The 23,337-nt window shown below is 40.5% G+C and overlaps 1 pseudogene; it reads right to left on the reverse strand.

Annotated features, from left to right (window-relative positions):
* Positions 1-14,111: 14,111 nt before the first annotated feature.
* The window catches only part of LOC111956380 (BMP/retinoic acid-inducible neural-specific protein 3-like), a 97,159-nt pseudogene continuing 87,933 nt past the window's right edge, over positions 14,112-23,337 (reverse strand).

Below are 23,337 nucleotides of genomic sequence, written 5' to 3' on the forward strand. Positions count from 1 at the left end.
TCAAATGGTATCAAGAAAATGCATATCCTTGCTTCAGGTCCTGTGCTACAGGCAGTTAGATTTGGGTATGTCATTTTAGGCGAAAATTGAAAAAAGGGTCCGATCCTTAAGACGTTTTTAACTAGGCAAGTCAGTTAAGAGTAAATTCTTATTTAATAATTTGTACAGACTGAGCACACACTGGTTGAATCAACATTGTTTACATGTCTTTTGAATGAAATTATATTGAACCAACGTGGCATAGTCTATGCCCGGCAGGTAAACTGCAAATTGACCACAAGAAGCCCAAAAATATATAATATTTGACTAAAACATTCAAACATTGCTTACATTTGTGTACGATCACCTGTACTTTAGCTCTCTATTATGCGTGGGAATACTTTGGAACAGATATCCAAAATTTTAATCACCAGCTGGTTTGCTGGTGGGCAAATAACATCACTCAGGGACCAGATTTGGCCCTCAGGCAGACAGTTGGGGAACCCAGCTTTTAATGGATTATTTTACATTTTAAATTTAGTTAGTTGGTCTGATAATCATTCCACAGTCATTGCAGTTGTCTGAAGGTGTATATAGAACACCAGCCACCCCCAGCCACCTGTTCAAAAACCAACTAACCAGCCTAGGAATAAAGAATGTGGTTGTGTCGTGCACTGTCTTGCTATGGCCTTAGCACTAATTACCTCCAACATCCCCCAGACATCCTTTCCTATGTAGATATCATTCCCAGTAACATGTCATGTGTTTATACCACAGCACCTTAGATCCTCAGTCTTGGGTTCTCTCCTGCCCCTACATCCCCCCTTTGAACTGTACTGAGAATGACAGCTCCATTATCACAATAGTACAACAGCAGATGTCAGCACCTCTTGTTGTTGTCTGTCCTGCTCGTACTAACGTACAGGGAATACCAAGCCCTCTCTGAGTGAATAATACTCTACAATGATAGAATGAGAGCAATCAGTTTATGTCTCGAAATGTTTTGGGTTTACTCAGTCTATCTAAAATACATATTAAAATACCAAAGTTGAACGTTGTGGATTGTGATCTCTTGAGCGTGCAGATTGCTTGATGTCAATCTACTTATCAAAGAGATGCAAAAGATTAACAATGCTGATGTGAAACACGCCATACTAGGGTAGGAAAGAAAACGTTTGCCATTGTCTTATACATCCAATCATTTCTGAGACAATCACAATGTGCTCTCTGCCAGGTCACATTTGAACAAGACAGCCTTTGGGATTGTGGTATTCTCCACTGGAGAGGTGATAGTGTGTAGGATGACATGAAGGACAGTTTGTGTGAGTGACAATTGCCCAAACACCCACATAAATGTATCTGTTTATCTGAATATTGCTGTGTTATCGCCATATACAGTACTTGTTTTCCGTCTTTTTGTTGGAATAGGTGACTTTTGCTCTCTTTCGCTTGTTAATGTTGTCTGATGGATAATAAAATAAACTTGGTGAGTGTTAAGTTTAGTTGACAAGTATATCTCCCAAAAACTATATACAGTGCATCAAGAAAGTATTCAGACCCCTTCTTCCACATTTTGTTACAGTACAGCCTTATTCTAAAATTGATTAAATACATTTTTGTCCTCATCAATCTAGACACAATACCCCATAATGACAAAGTGAAACAGATTTGAAGACATTTTTGCCAACTGTTAAAAAAATAAATATATATTTATCTTACTTACATAAGTATTCGGACCCTTTGCTATGATACTCAAAATTGAGCTCAGGTGCATCCTGTTTACATTGATCATCCTTGAGATATTTCCTCAACTTGATTGGTGTCCACCTTTGGGAAATTCAATTGATTGGACATGATTTGGAAAGGCACACACCTGTCTATATAAGGTCAAACACTTGACAGTGGAAGGAATTGTCCATAGAGCTCAGAGACAGGATTGTGTCAAGTCACAGATCTGGGGAAGGGTAACAAAACATTTCTGGAGCATTGAAGGTTCCCAAGAACTCAATGGCCTCCATAATTCTTAAATAAAATAAGTTTGGAACCACCAAGACTCTTCCTAGAGCTGGCCACCTGGCCAAACTGAGCAATTCGGGGGAGAAGGGCCTTGGTCAGGGAGGTGACCAAGAACTCAATGTTCATTCTGACAAAGCTCCAGAGTTCCGCTGTGGAGATGGGCGAACCTTCCAGAAAGACAACCATCTCTGCAGCACTCCACCAATCAGGCCTGTATGGTAGAGTGGCCAGACGGAAGCCACTCCTCAGTAAAAGGCACATGACAGCCAGCTTGGAGTTTGCCAAAAGGCACCTAACGGACTCTCAGACCATGAGAAACAAGGTTCTCTGGTCTGATGAAACCAAGATTGAACTCTTTGGCCTGAATGCCAAGCGTCACGTCTAGAGGAAACCTGGCACCATCCCAACGGTGGAGCATGGTGGTGGCAGCATCATGCTGTGGGGATGTTTTTCAGCGGAAGGGACTGTGAGACTAGTCAAGATTGAGACAAAGATGAACAGAGCAAAGTACAGAGAGATCCTTGGTGAAAACCTGCTCCCGAATGCTCAGGACCTCAGACTGGGGCAAAGGTTTCCCTTTCAACAGGACAATGACCCTAAGCACACAACCCAATCGAACATCTCTGGAGAGACCTGAAAATAGCTGTGCAGCGACGCTCCCCATCCAACCTGACAGAGCTTGAGAGGACATACAGAGAAGAATGGGAGAAACTCCCCATATACAGGTGTGCCAAGCCTGTAGCGTCATACCCAAGAAGACTCGAGGCTGTAATCACTGCCAAAGGTGCTTCAACAAAGTACTGAGTAAAGGGCCTGAATACTTCTGTAAATGTGACATTTTATTTTTTCTTTGTCATTATCGTTATTTTCTGTAGATTGGGGATTCAATTTTTATTTTTTTATACATTTTATAATAAGGCAATCACGTTACAAAATGTGGAAAAAGTGAAGGGGTCTGACTACTTCCCGAATGCACTGTACAAGGATGATGTATAGTGTATTTTCAGAGTAGAGGTTTAAACTTCTTAAGCGTAGGCGTGCTGCTAGCGAGACAATTTCCGCTGAAACTGGAGGGCGCGCAATTCAAATAAATAAATCATAAAAATGATGGATATTAAACATTTAGGTACATACAAGTGTCTTATATCGGTTGAAAGCTTAAATTCTTGTTAATCTAACTGCACTGTCCGATTTACAGTAGCTATTACAGCGAAAGCATGCTATGCGATTGTTTGAGGATGGCGCCCCACATCTGTAACGATTTTCCTCCTCTTCAGACGAGGAGTATGAAGGATCGGACCAATACGCGGTATATGGTAAGTGTCCATGATAGTTTAATAAAACTGAACACGACAAAATACAAAAATAACAAAGTGAATGATAACGAAAACTGAAACAGTCCTGAAATGTGAAACAAACACTAACACAGGAAACAATCACCCACAACACACAATGGAAAACAGGCTACCTAAATATGGCTCCCAATCAGAGACAACGATAAACAGCTKCYTCTGATTRGGAACCACACCAGGCCAAACACATAGAAAAACAACAACCTAGAAAAAAGAACATAGACTGCCCACCCTAACTCACGCCCTGACCAAACTAAAATAGAGACACAAAAACGGAACTAAGGTCAGGACGTGACAACATCAAAATATTTTTCCACCGGCACAGGTTTCATAAATTCACAAATAGTGATTAAAAATTAACTTACTTTTTGAAAATCTTCCTCTGATATGTCATCCAAAGGGTCCCAGCTATAACATGTTGTAACGGCAGATTTCCTCCTCTTCGTCTGAACTAAAAATAAGTTTCTATTTACTCCTCAGATACCCTAAAATGTAATCAAACTATAATATTTCTTACGGAAAGAAGTATGTTTTTAGCAGGTGCGTCTTGTCTTTTTGTCGCTCACAAACACGGATTTCCAAGCCGGTGTCCTTGTACTAAAACTGTTATTTCGTATTCGTTATTCAAGTTACAAGTCTGAAATCTTGAACATACACTGCTGACACCCAATGGAAGCCATGGGAATTGCATCATGGGAGGTATAATTGAGTATGCTCTTATACTGGCCATTGGAAGAGCATGGTCTCTCAAAAGGAAATAATTCTGGTTGGTTTGTCTTTGGATTTTCTCCTACCATATCTATTGTGTTATACTCTCGTACATTATTTTAACATTTCTACAAACGTCAAAGTGTTTTCTTTCCAATGGAATCAATTATATGCATATCCTGGCTTCAGGGCCTTAGTAACAAGCAGTTTACTTTGGGCACGTAATTCAGACAGGAAGTGGAGAAAAAAGGGGCCTAGCCTGATTAAGCAACACAAAAGGTACTGTACCTATTTTACAAATGAGCTAAGAATATTGGTTGTGGGCAGATTATAATTACCGTAATAAGTACCATATGATGCTATGAATATATTTGTGGACAGTAAAATGATAATTGAATGTTATTGTGAAAACCCACGCAGGTGAGTGAATTAGCTAGTATGCTAAACAGAACGTTTTTAATTGCATTAAAAGTGATATGAGCCACCAAGCCGATACCACGTTAATGTAGGAGACATTGTATGTATTTGTTTATTAATTTCCCCTACCAACCTCCCTTTAAAATTATATTTTGTCTGTCACTGTCTGCCATACAGTCAGGGATAGCTGTGAAGAGACAGTTGGGTACCTTATGAGACATTCCTGACATACTCATCCCAGGCCCCCCATTATGCTAGCAAGCAGCCACAATGCACTGCAAGTTTGGCTCCGAGCTAACTTTAATCTGATCTCCAGGGGAAAAATTACACGCAGGCACTGATGTGCTGCCATTCCAACCGTCTCTTGTTCACAAAGAGAAAGCTTACTTTCATATCAATTCATTGGAGCATTCTGTGTAATATCCACTCTAGCAGAGCACCCCCACCACATTAATTAAGTATTTATTACTAATATACTAGAAGAAGATTATTGAGACATCCAGGATATCACAACATACTGTATGTACTGAACAAAAATATAAATGCAACATGTAAAGTGTCGGTCCCATGTTTCATGAGCTGAAATAAAAGATCCATACGGACAAACATTATATTTCTGTCAAATGATGTGCACAAATTTGTTTACACACCTGATAGTGAGCATTTCTCCTTTGCAAAGATAATCCATCCACCTGACAGGTGTGGCATATGAATAAGCTGATTAAGAAGCATTATAATTACAGTAAATGGCCACTCTAAAATATGCAGTTTTGTCACACAACACAATGTCACAAATGTCTCAAGTTTTGAGGGAGCGTGCAATTGGCATGCTAACTGCAGGAATGCCCACTAGAGCTGTTGCCAGAGTATTGACTGTTCATGTTCATTTCTCTATCATAAGCCGCCTCCGACACTGTTGAAGGGAATTTGGCAGTACGTCCAACCGGCCTCACAACCGCAGACCACGTGTAACCATGCCAACCCAGGACCTCCACATCCGGCTTCTTCACCTGCGGGATCGTTTAAGACCTGTCGGTTTGCACAACCCACTTTAGACTTTCTCTATTGTATTATTGACTGTGTGTTTGTTTATTCCATGTGTAACTCTGAGTTGTTTTTTGTGTCAAACTGCTTTGCTTTATCTTGGCCAGGTCGCAGTTGTAAATGAGAACTTGTTCTCAACTAGCCTACCTGGTTAAATAAAGGTGAAATAAGAAATAAAATAAATAAAAAACCTAAGTTTTCTCCGCAAACTGTCAGAAGCCGTCTCAGGGAAGCTCATCTACGTGCTTGTTGTCCTCACCAGGGTCCTGACCTGACTGCAATTCGGGATCATAACCAAATGCAGTGGTCAAATGCTCACCTTTACTTTATGGGGACTGAATGCTGGCTTGCTAGGACAGTCCAGATACAACTTCAATTAGCACTGAGGTGTGAAGTGAAATGTGTCGAGACCTTTGGGTCCAACAAGTGGCAGGAGTCTTTGAAGCCCCCTCTTCCTGTTCAAAGACCATCCACTGGCATTTTTTACAAGAAATCTGCCTCCAGAAATAAAAGCTTCTCCCAAGTGAGTGTGACACCTACTCCCGTTGCCTGCTGCACTGCTGCTTGGATTCCACCTGGCGATCTGTTCACCGTTTGCCCTGGCCTGTCTCCCCCTCTCTGGTACAGGTACGCCCACCACACTCCCCCCTCTATCCCGAGCTTTCGCTCACCTCCAGCACACAGGCATTGTTGGGGCGAGTGACCCTGAACTTACAATGGCTTGCCCCAAGTCGTTATATATTTACATATTTTCTTTACCCAACCATGGGACAGACTAGACTATGTTACACAGACTTTTGGCCTCCCCTCCTATTCTAACCACCTCTCGCCGGCTTTATATTCATGTTACCTGATTAAATTGCTGTACAATAAGATCTTGTTGCCATCTGAGCACATTCAGATGTCATAAATCAGCACGGCTGAGCTCTCCCTGTCCCATGCCGTGCCTTGATTGTATTACTGTTGATGATATCTGGAAATGTGCATGTACACCCTGGCCCATCTACTGTTGCTAGCCCCAATTCTGACTTGTGCTCTGATATCTGCTTCACTGATTTCTGCTCTCGTAAAAGCCTGGGTTTTCTGCACGTTAGTACTAGAAGCTTATTACCTAAAACGGATCAATTGAAAGTATGGGTTCACAGCTCTAATCCAGATGTGTTGATCGTTACTGAGACGTGGTTAAGGAAGAGTGTTTGAATACTTATGTTAACCTTTCTGGTTATAACCTTTTCCGGCAAGACAGATCTTCCAAAAGTGTGGGAGTGGCAGTCTTTACCAAGGATCACCTTCAGTGCTCAGTTGTCTCCACCAAGTCTGGCCCCGAGCAATTTGATTTGCTGGTTTTAAGCATTCAACTTTCAAATAGCTCTTTGTTGACTGTTGCTGGGTGCTATCGTCCTCCAACAGCACCGGCCTGTACCCTACCTGCCCTAAGCTCTCTCTTGGCCCCTTACACTAAGTCTAAAATTGTCCTGCTAGGTGACCTAAACTGGGACATGCTTAAACCACCTGACCAAGTCCTAAAGCAATGGAACTCCCTAAATCTTTCTCAGATTATTACCAGTATTACAAGGTATGACTCCAAACACCCAGAAAAGGCTACTCTCCTCTATGTTATCCTCACAAATAATCCTGATAGGTATCAGTCTGGTGTTTTCTGTAATGACCTTAGTGATCACTGTTTTACAGCCTGTGTTCATAATGGCTGCTCAGTGAAACGACCTGTCCTGATTTGTCATAGACACTTGCTAAAAAACTTGAATGAGCAAGCCTTCCTTCACGAACTGGCCTTTGATATTTTCAGTGGTATTGTTTACAAACATGCCCCCATAAAGACAACGAGAATTAAAAACAGGTTCAGCCCCTGGTTCGACCGTGATCTTGCAGAGTTACTCCACCTCAAGAATTGCATTTGGCGAAATGCTCGGCACACGCATACTCAGGCTACTTGCTCTCGTTCAGGCAAATGAGAAATAAGTGCACTCAGGCCAGCCGGAAGGTCAAAATTAGTTACTTTAAGGAGCAGTTTTCTCTCTGTGGGTCTAACCCCAAGAAGTTCTGGAAAACGGTTAAAGACCTGGAGAATAAACCCTCCTCCTCACAGCTGCCCATGTCCCTTAATGTTGATGATGTGGTTGTTACTGACAAGAAGCACATGGCTGAGCTCTTTAATCACCACTTCATTAAGTCAGGATTCCTATTTGACTCAGCCATGCCTCCTTGCCCGTCCAACATTTCCTCATCTCCCATCCCTTTCAATGTGACTATCCCCGATGCTTCTCCCTCTTTTTCTCCTGCCCCGCTACAAAGTCTCTCCCTGCAGGCAGTCACTGAGTCTGAGGTGCTAAAGAAGCTCCTTAAACTTGACCCCCAAAAAACACCTGGGTCAGATGGTTTAGACCCTTTCTTCTTTAGGGTTGCTCCACCTATCATCACCAAGCCTATCTCCGACCATTTCAACCTGTCTCTCTTTTCTGTGGAGGTTCCCATTGCTTGGAAGGCAGCCACGGTTCGTCCTTTATTTAAAGGGGGAGATCAAGCTGATCCTAACTGTTATAGGCCTATTTCTATTTTGCCCTGTTTATCAAAAGTGTTGGAAAAACTTGTCAATAATCAACTGACTGGCTTTCTTGATGTCTATAGTATTCTCTCTGGTATGCAATCTGGTTTCCGCTCAGGTTATGGATGTGTCACTGCAACCTTAAAGGTCCTCAATGATGTCAGAATTGCCCATGATTCTAAGCAATGTTGTGCTGCTATTTTTATTGACTTGGCCAAAGCGTTTGATATGGTAGACCATTCCATTCTTGTGGACCATTCCGTTCCAAGGAGTATTGGTGTGTCTGAGGGGTCTTTGGCCTGGTTTGCTAACTACCTCTCTCAAAGAGTGCAGTGTGTAAAGTCAGAAAATCTGCTGTCTCAGCTACTGCCTGTCACCAAGGGAGTACCCCAAGGCTCGATCCTAGGCCCCACCCTCTTCTGAATTTACATCAACAACATAGCTCAGGCAGTAGGGAGCTCTCTCATCTATTTATATGCAGACGATACAGTCTTATACTCAGCTGGCTCCTCCCCGGATGTTGTGTTAAATGCTCTACAACAAATCTGTCTTAGTGTCCAACAAGCTTTCTCTGCCTGAAGAATGCCCCTCTCCCCACAGTTGTGATTACTACCTCTGAGGGTTTAGAGCTTGAGGTAGTCACCTCGCACAAGTACTTGGGAGTATGGCTAGACGGTACACTGTCCTTCTCTCAGCACATATCAAAGTTGCAGGCTAAAGTTAAATCTAGACTTGGTTTCTTCTATCGTAATCGCTCCTCTTTCACCGCAGCTGCCAACTAACCCTGATTCAGATGACCATACTACCCACGCTAGATTACGGAGATGTAATTTATAGATTGGCAGGTAAGGGTGCTCTCAAGCGGCTAGATGTTCTTTACCATTCGGCCATCAGATTTGTCACCAATGTTCCATATAGGACACATCACTGCACTCTATACTCCTCTGTAAACTGGTCATCTCTGTATACCCATCGCAAGACCCACTGCTTGATGCTTATTTATAAAACCCTCAACAGCCTCACCCGAACTACGCAAACTTTTGACTTTTGACCCCAAATGTCATTTATTTGACCTCCTCTTTCATATGAGCCCATAAGTTTTGTATGGAAAATATCGGGGTCCCCCTCAACGAAGGTATCACCTTAGTCTTAGGCCTCACTCCCCCCTATCTGAGATATCTACTCATCCCTCATCCTCCACATACAACACCCGTCCTGCCAGTCACATTCTGTTAAAGGTCCCCAAAGCGCACACATCCCTGGGTCGCTCCTCTTTTCAGTTCGCTGCAGCTAGCGACTGGAACGAGCTGTAACAAACACTCAAACTGGACAGTTTTATCTCAATCTCTTCATTCAAAGACTAAATCATGGACACTCTTACTGACAGTTGTGGCTGCTTTGCATGATGTATTGTTGTCTCTACCTTCTTGCCCTTTGTGCTGTTGTCTGTGCCCAATAATGTTTGTACCATGTTTTGTGCTGCTACCATGTTGTGTTGCTACCATGCTGTGTTGTCATGTGTTGCTGCCTTGCTATGTTGTCATCTTAGGTCTCTTTATGTAGTGTTGTGTTGTCTCTCTTGTCATGATGTGCGTTTTGTCCTATATTTATATTTTATATATTTATTTATTTTTAATCCCTTTCCACGTCCCCTCAGGAGGCCTTTTGCCTTTTGGTAGGCCGTCATTGTAAATAAGATTTTTTTCTTAACTGACTTGCCTAGTTAAATAAAGGTTCAATAAAAATACAATAAAAAACACCGTGCTCCATAAAGACAAAGAAAATAATTGCATTTTATCAATGGCAATTTGACTATACAGGCATACTGTGACAAGAACCTGAGGCCCATTGTCGTGCCATTCATTCACCGCCATCACCATGTTTCAGCCAGATAATGCACAGCCTCATGTCGCAAAGATTTTTACACAATTCCTGGAAGCTGAAAATGTCCCAGTTCTTCCATGGCCTGCATACTCACCAAACATGTCACCCATTGAGCATGTTTGGGATGCTCTGGATTTACGTGTACGACAGCGTGTTCCAGTTCCCGCCAATATCCAGCAGCTTTGCTCAGCCATTAAAGAGGGGTGGGACAACATTCCACAGGCTACAATCAACAGCCTGATCAACTCTATGCGAAGGAGATGTGCCGCGCTGTGTGAGGCAAATGGTGGTCACATCAGATACTGACTGTTTTTCTGATACACACCCCTACCTTTTTTTTTTAGGTGTCTGTGACCAACAGATGCATATCTGCATTCCCAGTCATGTGAAATCCATAGATCAGGGCCTAATTTATTTATTTTGATTGACTGATTTCCTTACATGTGCTGTAACTCAGTAATATCAATGACATTTTTGAATGTTGTGTTTATATTTTTGTTCAGTGTAGTTTCGCTATTTCAGGGTTTCCCCTATGATTATTTTTAGCAGCAGTGGCAAAGTTATCATAGGATGGCATGGTAATGGGCATATTTCTTAGGAATCTGGAAACACTGGACAGTTACTTTAAAGCTAATCTCCTGCAATTCTACACATGTTGCCATGGCTTATGTTGTATTCTTATGCTATCTGAGTGACTCAAACATTATAACAAAATCAATGGGGGCTCCATGCCATGACATTTAGGGAATTTTATGCCTGACTGTCTAGTTTTTATTCTGGTGGTTGTTAGTTCTCAAAGATGATCTTATCTAAAAATATATAGCTACATTATCTTTTCTACATGGTTTTAGTTTAAGTTACTGAAAATGTTTTACCATCCCATGTTCCACACTGCTACATTATTTCGTATATTTAGTGTACTGATTAAGTATTAGCAATGCATTGCATCACCTTATCATACACTGAACAATTTTAACTGTGCGATCAAGGGAGATAATAAACAATAGAGATCATTCTTATCTGCGCATATAAGCTATAGCCACACTAATTGCAGTGTAAATGTTTGTATTTTTATTACATCAAGTATATATTCTGCCTGTGCTTTTGGCTTTCAAAATATTGTTTCTTTACACTTGGAAGGCTATGAAAGCTTGAGAGTGTTGGAGACTGATAAGACAGTAGAAAATAGGAAGGAAGATGTGGCAAACACACTATTTAAACACAGGTTTGGTGAGGAGGAGAACTATACAAACCCATCAGTCACACACAGCTAGATGTCAAGCGAATACCATGCATCTACCATAATTATAAGTAAATGAAACTTTTAGAGTTTTTCAGGAATCACCAATATGCCCATTGTGCTGCAAAACATTTAAAGGAACATAATACAACATGTTATAGATCAAACTGAAAACTTCTAACAATCAACATGTGGCAATACAATTCCCCTCGTTCTCTTGGTCCCTGTTCTTTCTTTTCGGGAAGTCTCATAATCTGTCATATAGCTCTTTGGCTTAACTCTAGCTCACTCCTTATCCAACTTTCACTTCAACTTTCTGTCGCTGGAAACATGTTTTATGTCGTGTGGACGGTCCACAACTTTGAACAAGGCTGCCTGACTTCCTTCCTAGGTTTGTCCCTCATTTCTTCCTAGATTCCCCTGTGTTCAAGGAGACAACAATGGTTCCTTCTGTCCCTGTGGGATTGTTATTTGCATTTTCCCTGTCTTGCTCTTCTGGTGTCTCTCTCTGAACACAGTGCTGGCATATATATCTGCTGATATTTTCTAGTGTCCAGGTCCCCTGGGCGACTTCTTGGATTAACTGGACCTCTTGTCACCACTTGAAGAGAATAACCCTTTGATGGCATCAAGGACACTTCAAACATCCATATAGGCTGTCTGACCTTGATAACTCCTCAAAGCTTCTCCCTTTCAAAACCACTGACTCACAAAGCCCGAACCCCACAAGTGGCATATGCTTTCACACATCACTGATCTCCCTCAAACTCATCTTTCACTCCCCCTGATGATTCAGATAACTTCTTTGTCCCCTCTCCTCTCTGCCCCCTCTCCCTCCTGGCTGGTTTCCAATGTTTACCCAAGAGGACCTGGTGGATGTTTTGCAAATTCAAGGCTATTAGATTTCTTTGCAAGATACAGTGTCTGCATTTTTTCTGCACTCGTTTTTCTGCCCTCATATTGCTGTAGACCTGAGTAAGATGAGAGGTCCCAAGATCTCATTCACATTAGACATTGTTATAATATCATATCAGTCCAAAATACACTTATCAAATGGTGGTAAACGAGAGCTGTATCGTTGAATGAATGAATTAGATAAATAAAACCAAACTAAATAAATGAAACCATTCACTTCAGCTCACATCAAACATGAATGCCTACCTACCTAAAACTTTTATTGAAGATTTAAAGCTAAGTATATGTGACAACTTACTGTACTGGCCATTGTAGATAGTTTTTTCTTTGACAATCTTGTAGCAAACAGCCCCTTTGAAGTACATTCCACTTGAGAAAGACTGAATCACATCTCTCCCCTCCCCTCTACACTCTTCAAGGTATTCATTGAGCCTTTAGTATTGCTATTGATTGTTTGCCAAGTTCAAAACCATTATACTACAGTAGTTGGCCACTCACACTCCATCAATGGGGCTGCAGCAACATGATTTTACAAGCAGCCATGTAGCAGCCTTATATTGTATCTAACCCCTTGCTACGACTTAATGAAGTGGTTGTATCCCTCATCATCTTCAAATGTGGTGAACTCCAAAAATGGACTTTTAAGGCCAAAGATATAGAGAGGTTTTCTGAAGTTCTTTTTCTTGCCAACCATCAACCAGCCAGTTCAGCTTCAGATGAGTCACAGCCAATAAGAAGCCCTCTTCTGTCCTCTTATTGTTTCATCGCCTAGAGCATCAAGAAGAGATCAAGAAAGCCAGTCCTTTTTATTTATTTATATTTGGACAGCTTTCACAATCCCGCTCACAGTTTCTCTGCCCTGAGGACACAGAGAGTTAATTCTAACTTTCCATAATAGTCTGGGTCTCAAAATGTAACTTAACTTAAAGGTCTTGAAGACTGAGAAGATTGAGAGCACTGAGTGGTGAGGAAACTCGTGTCATTTATAAATAATCAAAAATCAATGATTTATTGTGAAGTACTTTGTTGTTGTGTCTCATCATGAAGTTAATTTGCAGTCAGACATCATTAAATGTCACCTAATTTATCATATTTCTTCCTAATTTTCACCCCATTTCACTTCATCATGTGACCTCAGCATTAAGTGGATTAAATAAACTCTTCTCCTCACACAGTACTCCACCCTTACTACCTGGACATGAAGCTGAATAACTTTAAGCTATTGAGAACTTCTCATTCTAAATGCCTTTCTTCAAAACCTGTTCACACAAAAGGCAATAGAGTTTCAGCATCGGCATCATGCCATGATTCGATGTAGGGCAGCAAGTAGTACATCTGCATTGTATACAATCACAGCCTCTAACAGTCATGACATGTAGGAAGATGTGAAACAGATGTGTTGACTGCTTAGTGTGAGTTTTTCCACCCAATGCTGCACAGACACACTTCTACTTGGGAAATAATTACTATTCATTAAAGCTAGCTGCTAGATTCTCTGTATCCCTCTTCCTCCCCGGATGTCCTTCAGCAATCCTAGCACCTGTCATTCTGTCAGCCCTCAGTGAGCCTATCGATTCACAGATCTTTACCCGAGCATAGAATGCTTGCATGCCAATTTCTCTCTCCCTCTTTTTCTGGGCTGACCTTTATTTCTTTAAGAGGTTTTGGCAGGGATTAATAAACCACCATGAACTTTATTCAATTTGAATATTAGTCTTCGTCCAGATCATACATTTGTCAGCTACTAATACATACATATTGACTTGTGGTTGTATCCATGGCAACAGTCCAAGGTAAAGTTTGCCTCTCCATGCAGAGTAACATTGCAATAGCAACACATCAATACTACTCAGAATTTAATATCATTATCAGAACACTTAAGCAACTGCCAAAAGGTAACCCCCCCCACCCCCGGAATGCATATTTGAAATACTGTGCATTCAAGTTTTAGTTTTTATATCGACGGAATACAAATCAATGCAAACTTAGTGAGTCTTCTTTTTACTATTTAATATAAGAACATTTACATCCTGTTAAACATTGAGAGAAACAAATCTTTTTGATCAAACAATAAGAATAAAAAGTTACAGTGCCTTCAGAAAGTATTCACATCCCTTGACTTTCAACATTGTGTTGTGTTACAGACTGAATTTAAAATAGATTACATTTAGATTTTGTGTCACTGGCCTACACACAATATCCCATAACGTCAAAGTAGAATTATGTTTTTAGAATGTTTTACAAATTAATAAAAAATGAAAAGCTGAAATGTATTGAGTCAATAAGTATTCAACCCCTGTGTTATGGCAAGCCTAAATAAGTTCAGGAGTACAAGTATACTTAACAAGTCACATAATACATTGCATGGACTCACTCTGTGTGTAATAATAGTGTTTAACATGATCTTTGAATGACTAGCTCATCTCTGTACCCCACATATACAATTATCTATAAGGTCCCTCAGTCGAGCAGTGAATTTCAAATAGAGTCAACCACAAAGACCAGGGAGGTTTTCCAATACCTCACAAAGAAGGGCACCTATTGGTAGATGGGTAAATACCCATTTGAGCATGGTGAAGTTATTAATTACACTTTGGATATTGTATCAATACACCCAATTACTACATAGATACAGGTGTCCTTCCTAGCTCAGTTGCTGGAGAGGAAGAAAACCCCTTAGGGATTTCACCATGAGGCCAATGGTGACTTTAAAACAGTTACATGGCTGGAAAAAACTGAGGATGCATCAACAACATTGTAGTTACTCCACAATACTAACCTAGATGACAGAGTGAAAAGAAGGAAGCCAGTACAGAATATGCATCCTAAGGCACTAAACTGCAAAAAATCTGGCAAAGAAATTAACTTTATGTCCTGAATACAAAGAGTTATGTTTGGGGGAAATCCTACGCAACACATCACTGAGTACCCCTCTAAATATTTTCAAGTATGGTGGTGGCTGCATCATGGTATGGGTATGCTTGTCATCGACAAGGACCAGGATAAAAATAAATGGAATAGAGCTAAGAATAGGAAAAATCCTGGAGGAAAACCTGGTTGTCTGCTTTCCAACAGACACTGGGATACAAATTCACCTCTCAGCAGGACAATAACTTAAAACACAAGGCCAAATATACACATGAGTTGCTTACCAAGATGACATTGAATGGTCCTGAGTGGCATAGTTATAGTTTTACTTAAATTGGCTTGAAAATCTATGGCAAGACATGAACATGGCTGTCTTGATCAACAACCAACTTGACAGAGCTTGAAGAATTTTTTTAATAATAATGTGCAAATATTGTACAATCCAGGAGTGCAAAGCTCTTAGAGACTTACCCAGAAAGACTCACAGTTGTAATCACTGCCAAAGGTGATTCTAACATGTACTGACTCAGGGGTATGAATACTTATGTAAATGAGATATTTCTATATTTCATTTTCAATACATTTTGTTAAAATGTATAAAAACATGTCTTCAATTTGTCATAATGGGGTATTGTGTGTAGATGGGTCAGATAAAGATTATTATTTTTTTTTTGAATTCAGGCTGTAACAGAACAACATGTGGAATAACTCAAGGTGTATGAATGCTTTCTGAAAGGACTGTAAACGGTTCTTAACAGAGCCAACCAGTAGACATATCAGTATGTTTGTTTATGTAGCACGTCATATGTACAGATACAAATACATAAAACATTGTCATATCATCAAATATAATTATTTCATCCAGATTCTGATTAGATATTTAATATTCTTGATTGAGCTGTGTGAAGTAGTGTCTGATAAAAGTGGATGTAGTCAACCCAAGAATATTTACATTCAGCACTTTGGTTCTGGACATTTGTAGCTTTTAGGGGCAAAACCACATCTCATTCTATAAATGTACGGAAGTTGAAGGCATTTAGGAAATATTTGTTAATTTTCCCAAAGACAATTACTTTTCATACTGTACAGAAAACTGCTTGGGTTAATTCTGTTTGAAACAGTAAGCTGTTAATTTAGTTTTGACATACAGAGAGTTTGTTGCTTATTTCTCGAATGGCTCTCGGAAAGCTTTTGGCATCAACCCCATAAGTAATGTACTTTACAGCACAATATAAAGGAGTAGGTAGTAGTAACATGGTAGAAATATAGGAACAATTTATAACTCAAGTTGTATCAGAGATACAGTATATCATTGATAATTGTAAGTAATTACAACTTGTTCAAATCTTTTAACCATGTAACTATTACCTTTATCCTGTGTGTAAGTCTTCTGAAAGGTATTTTAGTTTGATTTTGATAAAAGCAATTCGGACAACATTCAAAATTGAATTAAATAAATTCAGCTAAAGATGATATTAAAATCAAACTGTAATGATTACACTTCTTATAGTGGTGCCATTCTCTCATATCATTATCCATTGAAAAGCTAAGGTCGGTCTACATGTGGAAAGAAAGATGTCCCCCACATATCAAATAACCAGAGTAATAAACCATAATAGTGAGGTCATCCCTTTCTGAGGCCTAAGGACGTTGGCACCAGTCCCAAGACTTGCACACCAGGCAAACAGGCCACTGCTAAGTGACAGTGTTGGCATTACAGAAGGCCATTTATTTCCACAGGGATATTTACATACCAGGCATCCTATCACCAATGAAAACTAGATAGAGCACACATGAAAAGGGCTTTCCAGCTAGGTACATGGTGGCCATAAAAAGCTCAAGGACGACCGCCACTAACAATGAAGTGCAGCAAATGTAAAAAGAAGTACAATTTGGCCGAATGGGAAGAAATTAAGGAAATGCACACCACTGATTGACATAAAAGAATACAAAGTCAGAAAGAAGAACATCTGGGTGGTATGATAAGTGCCGTGTGCTGCCAGCCATGCTTAACTGTCAGTTACTGTCTTACGGACTGAGGCCGTCAGAGGCAACAAACAGAAATAAACAAAATGGCAAATAAATGCTCTTTGAAATCCTCTGCTGTACTCAGTGAATACTATTTATCATGTAATGAGAGGCTAGCCAATCAGGTCAAGGAGAGTTTATGCATTCCTTGGCTTAGATTTCAGACTGATATGCAAGTGGATGTGCAGTGGAGTGAAAAGTTTAATGTCTCTATTATATGATAATGTTCATAGTAATGAAATTGCAATAGTACATTTATATGTTGTTGATAATGTTCATAGTCTCTCTCTCTCCCTCTCTCTCTCTCCCTCTCTCTCTCATCAACAATCTATTCTCCAGACAATTTGTATTTCTAACATTTCCCCAAACTCATAATTCAAATGGTAATTGATGACTTTACTACATGACCTACACATGTACAGGCAAAAAAGAATCCAAGCACAACACCTCATTTTATTTCAGCAATTCCACAACATTAATGCAGTTATTGGACTCTCAAAACATCATAAATCATCGGAGAAAAATAGCCAACTCCCTTTCTTGTGGGAATGTTTGAAAAGTTTACACAGCATAATAGACCCTCCTTGATTGATTGGGTTTCCTCCACTGTCCTGGCGATTAGCTGAAGGGCGAGTGCTGATTTTTTTGATGACACCAAGATAAATCACTTTTATTTATAAACTCTGTGTTTGTGACTCCCATCTTATTAAAATAGTCTGAGGTTTTTCCCAGGTTGTTCAGAGGCACAGTGAGTTTTATGTGATGTGACAATGTGTGTTTGGTTCCCAAGCTCTGTGACAACCTTGTAAATGTTTTTTTTTATCTTACCTTGCAAATGCTGCACTTTATATATTAGAGACACAGAGGATTCGTACTGTGAAGAGGGACATTTAAATATGTCTTTGTCAAGACCAAAGGTTCCTTGTTCACTCTTGTCAAATGGTACAATTGATAAATCCTAGAAACACAGCTATTCCAGTAGTAGATTTATGACAGTAATTTTTCACTCAAGGTGTAGGTTTTGTAGATAATGAAAGACCAAATAGTACTTTAACATATGAAATGGAGATACCATAACAGTACGGCAAATTGTTGAACCATCACAATCAGTATAAAATATTTCAAACATATCCAGATAGAATATTATACCAACAAAAACGTATGTCCTCCAGCACATATTCATTTGAGTTCCAACACGTAGGCCTATCGTGAAAAAAATGAATAAAGGTTTGAGCTAAAAAACACCTTTGAACTGGAATTGTGACTGACATTTACAGGTAAGATCCACAATACGGTGTACTCATTAGAATGCAAATACAGTTGGCCTATTCCAAAAATGTGGTGTTATGTTTGCAAAATACAGTTGAATTCAGAAGTTTACATACACCTTAGCCAAATACATTTAAACTCAGTTTTTTACAATTCCTGACATTTAACCCTTGTACAAATTCCCTGTCTTAGGTCAGTTAGGATCACCACTTTATTTTAATAATGTGAAATGTCAGAATAATAGAGAGAATGATTTATTTCAGCTTTTATTTATTTCATCACATTCCCAGTGGGTCAGAAGTTTACATACACTCAATTAGTATTTGGTAGCATTTCCTTTCAATTGTTTCACTTGGGTCAAACGTTTCAGATAGCCTTCCACAAGCTTCCCACAATAAGTTGGGTGAATGTTGGCCCATTCCTCCTGACAGAGCTGAGTCAGGTTCGTAGGCCTCCTTGCTCACACACGCTTTTTCAGTTCTGCACACAAACTTTCTATAGGATTGAGGTCAGGGCTTTGTGATGGCCGCTCCAATACCTTGACTTTGTTGTCCTTAAGCCATTTTGCCCCAACTTTGGAAGCATGCTTGGGGTCATTGTCCATTTGAAAGAACCATTTGCAACCAAGATATTACTTCCTGACTGATGTCTTGAGATGTTGCTTCAATATATCCACATAATTTCCATCTTCTTGATGCCATCTATTTTGTGAAGTGCACCAGTCCCTCCTGCAGCAAAGCACCCCCACACCATGATGCTGCCACCCCCGTGCTTCACAGTTCGGATGATGTTCTTCAGCTTGCAAGCCTCCCCCCTTTTCCTCCCAACATAACGATGGTCATTATGGCCAAACAGTTCTATTTTTGTTTCATCAGACCAGAGGACATTTCTCCAAAAAGTACGATATTTGTCACCATGTGAGTTGCAAACCGTAGTCTGTCTTTTTTATGGCGGTTTTGGAGCAGTGGCTTCTTCCTTGCTGAGCAACCTTTCAGGTTATGTCGATATAGGACTCGTTTTACTGTGGATATAGATACTTTTGTGCCTGTTTCCTCCAGCATCTTCACAGTGTCAATTGCTGTTGTTCTGGGATTGATTCGCACTTTTCACACCAAAGTATGTTCATTTCTAGGAGACAGAACACGTCTCCTTCCTGAGTGGTATGACGACTGCGTGGTCCCATGGTGTTTGTACTTGCGTACTATTGTTTGTACAGATGAACGTGGTACCTTCAGGCGTTTGGAAATTTCTCTTGTGGAGGTCTACAATTGTTTTTCTGAGGTCTTGGCTGAGATATTTTGATTTTCCCATGATGTCAAGCAAAGAGGCAATGAGTTTAAAGGTAGGCCTTGAAATACATCCACAGGTATACCTTCAATTGACTCAAATTATGTCAATTAGCCTATCAGAAGCTTCCAAAGCCATGACATCATTTCCTGTAATTTTCCAAGCTGTTTAAAGGCACAGCCAACTTAGTGTATGTAAACTTCTGACCCACTGGAATTGTGATACAGTGAATTATGTACTTGTGTCATGCGCAAAGTAGATGTCCTAACCAACTTGCCAAAACTATAGTTGGTTAACAAGAAATTTGTGGAGTGGTTGAAAAACGAGTTTTAATGACTCCAACCTAAGTGTATGTAACTTCCGACTTCAACTGTATATTCAAAAGATCTAGCCTGAAAATGAAACACTCAGCTGAATGTGCTTTTTGTCTGAACATTGATTCTCCATCATAAGGCATGATTTTATTTTGTTACAAATATTTTTTTGGTCTTTGCACTTGGTTATCTAAAAAGCAATGTGTACTTTCCACATCTAGATTTAGATGGAGCAATATGTACACAGCTGTATCCACAGACCTTTTGAAATCCTCTCAAAAAGACATTTCAACATTTAAGACATTTTAACCATTCATTTTGCCACTACGTTCAGCTTCTTTTGGTATAGTAATGTTGCTGAATAAATAAATAGAAATATTTACTATTGGGCTTCCCAACCAAATTTTAAGCACAAATACATATTTTACAGGATTTTGAATGCCAGATAAAATGGAAAGGCAAGGATAACATTTTTGGGGATGATTATCATAATAAACCGTTAAAGGGATAGTTCACCCAAATTACAAAATGACACATTGGTTTCCTTACCCTGTAAGCAGTCTATTGACAAGGTGGATTGGATTGCTGTCATACCTTGTCCGTAGACTGCTTACAGGGTAAGGAAACCACAATGTGTCATTTTGTAATTTGGTTGAACTATCCCTTTAAGCATAATCAACTCATTCAGCCCATCAGACTCTTTTAAATGAAATAATTCTGTAACCAAAGAAAAAAACGTTAGAAAGGGAAATCCTCTTCTGTTTCCTCAACTTCCTGCCAACAGATGAACAATCCAGAGCAATTATTTTCCAAACTCAGTTCCTCGCTCTTTATATTAAAAACTCTATCTGTGCAAAGCAAAATCTGTTGTCATGACATCACTCCACATCCAACAGAGCCAACACACTCCAAGCTCTGTCAGCCAGTGTATAGGGATGCTCTAGACATCTCAGAGAAATATATGTACATGTTTTCCAAACCAGATGGATAAATTGGCAACTGACTGAAGAGTAACCAGCAGCACAGCACTCTCTGGACTCTAATTTAGACTGAGCTAGCTGCACAACTGGCCCAGCTCTGCCTCTGAGGAATTGGGCAGCTTGGAGTTGAAAATCTGGAGGGAGTCTCGGATGCGCACCACCTCGCTGGTGGAGAGCTTGAGCCTGTGGCGGAGCAGACATGAAAAGAGGTCCAATGGCTGCAATCCAGGCGGGGAGAGCCGGTTGATGCGGTCTCTCATCTCCAGCAGCATATGAAAGGCTGCGTCCTGGGTGCCTTGCGTGTAAGGGTAGTCCAACTGCAGAATCAGGTCTTTGATGCCCTCGGGGTCAAAGTGCATGCTGTAGCCGAACACCTTGAGACTGTTGATCTTCATGTAGCCCAGGTTGGACGTGTGGTCGTCCAGGTCCAGGGGCTCGTAGAAAAGGGTCTCGTTGACGGTGGGGTCATCGGTCAGGATGCGGCTGCGCAGGTAAATGTGCACCGTCTCGAAGAAGGACTTCCACTTGGTGCCCAGCATCAATGTCCAGTTGTAGCACTGCAGAGAGGCATCCACCTTAGTTCTTTCCCAGTCTGGGAAGTCCTGCTGGCTGACAGGCATGAACCAACTCTCTGAGTGGCTACCCCCAAATGGGTTGACATAGATGGCAGGCACAGGCTCCAGGGTACTGTTTTTAGTAGAGCAGATCTGGAATGAGATTCCCATTAGCATATGAATGAGGTTGGATTTGTTTTTGTTGCTCTTTAGAGTGAGAAGCATGCGTTTCCTCCAGGCTGGGTTGAACCAGCTGCCCAGACGCACGTCATTGCTGATGTAGATGGCATGGACTTCCATGCGACTGTCCAGCCGCTGGAGCAGGTACTTGAACTCTGCATCCGGCATGTCAAAGTCAATGTTCAGGTAGTGGTCCAGAGAGTTTGCTATGTTGGGCCGACAAGAGCCCAGGTGCAGGATGTTGCCAAGGTGGCAGGAGCCACAGCGTGTGATGTTGTCTGGGGCACATGAGAGGCAGGATGACCCCTCTCCGACCACACAGGGTACTGTCCCCTGGCAGGCACTACTGTGCTCTGCAGTGCAGGTGCAGCTCTGCACCTCCTCTGAAAACGTGCCCAGGACTCCATGCTCATTGCAGTACAGGAGTGACTGGGCCCTGTTCAGCCAATATCCTGGTGTCCTAAAGAGAAAAGAGAAAAGAGCACAATATTAGGTAAATGAAATAAGCTAATCCGTAACAAGAAGGGAGACATTTGCGTAATGTGTTCTCCGCAAACATCAGTAGTCACATTTGTTATTAAGATTAACATAATTATTTTCAAAAACATAATTTGACTTTGGAATCATCTTTACTTAAAAAGCTTTGTAAGTGCCCTTCATTATCAATAAATGCATTCAATCATTAATCAAATTACTTTTCCTTTGACTAACACTATTGTAGCCTTTAGAAAGGATAGAGGAAGAGTGCATAAAGGACATAAGTGAAGACGATGTTCTAACTTTCACTTAACATCATCCCATTTAGTGAGTGCCAAATAATGATTGATGTGGGCGTTGGTCTTAGGGATTCAGAAGAACACCAAGAACCCTACGCAGAAGATCCTTCTTCCACCTGTTCAGTTTACTCTGGAGGATAGGTGTCTTCCAGAGTTATGCATATCATGTTCCAGAACCGGCACAACATATTTATGAAGGATTGTTCTTTTAAGTACTAATATGTCATAGCTAATGTATTCTTTGATTCTATTAGATTTGACGTGCTATACTTAATGTTCACTATAAAGTGGATTTGAGCTTAAGTCTGTGTTCATGAATTATGTACAAGCATTGGTAGGATGAGATATTTTTGGTGCAACAACATTTGAGGGAAAAAACCACAAATATTGTAAATAAATTAACAATTGAGTACTTTGCTGTAACTTTCTACTAAGCACTATGTTGGAGTTGGTTCTGCAAAGACGAGTTTTCCTCAACTGGTTCTGTATTGGGAATTGCACTACGTAAAGCTGAAATATGCAACTTATTCCTTTCCGCAGACATGCATTCCAAAATGAGGGATTATATAGCACATGATGATGATGATGTAGAAATCTTCTGGCTCAGCTGAGCTGAATAGATTGTTGTTATTTGTTTGAACAGAGTTTAATGAGTGAATGACAGCCAGAGGTAGCGCTTATCACAGAAATGTGGGTGTTCAGGGGGCAAGTGGTTCACACCAACCTGTTGTCTCTAAGAGCACTTGATTACAGACATGCCACCGCAGACCTCACATCACCCAGACCCCTTCAATCAGGATGGAGACACTAAACAGCTTTGTCTCTATTTCATTTCAGATGCTTGGCCTGGTTTTCGCACAGCATCAGATACCAAATTGCCTCTAAATGACAGACAACTCAGCCATGTATATGTGATTAAGGGTGTACTATTTTAACTATAGGGAAAAATATTAAGACCTGACC

Source organism: Salvelinus sp. IW2-2015, linkage group LG32 (assembly GCF_002910315.2).
Source record: "Salvelinus sp. IW2-2015 linkage group LG32, ASM291031v2, whole genome shotgun sequence".
Classification (NCBI taxonomy): domain Eukaryota; kingdom Metazoa; phylum Chordata; class Actinopteri; order Salmoniformes; family Salmonidae; genus Salvelinus; species Salvelinus sp. IW2-2015.